Below are 314 nucleotides of genomic sequence, written 5' to 3' on the forward strand. Positions count from 1 at the left end.
CTCAGCCTCCCAAGTAGCTGGGACTACAGGAGCCTGCCACAACTCCGCACTATTTTTTTATTGAAGTTGTCATTGTTGTTCAGCTGGCTGGGGCAGGGTTCGAACCCTCCAGCCTTGGTGCATGTGGCTGGTGCCGAGCCCCTTTTCTATACTCAAACATCTCACTGCTATTCTTAAAGGAGTGCCTTCTTCCCAGTTTTCTTATCTGACCTCTGATAGCGGAGTGCTGTTGTATACAACCATGCATTCACTTACCCTTATAGAAAGATGTTTCTCAGATGCATATCCCCCCCTCCAGATATCTATTCTAAGTT

This window comes from Otolemur garnettii, unplaced genomic scaffold, assembly GCF_000181295.1.
Source record: "Otolemur garnettii isolate 467f Iridium unplaced genomic scaffold, OtoGar3 scaffold00040, whole genome shotgun sequence".
NCBI classification, from domain to species: Eukaryota; Metazoa; Chordata; class Mammalia; order Primates; family Galagidae; genus Otolemur; species Otolemur garnettii.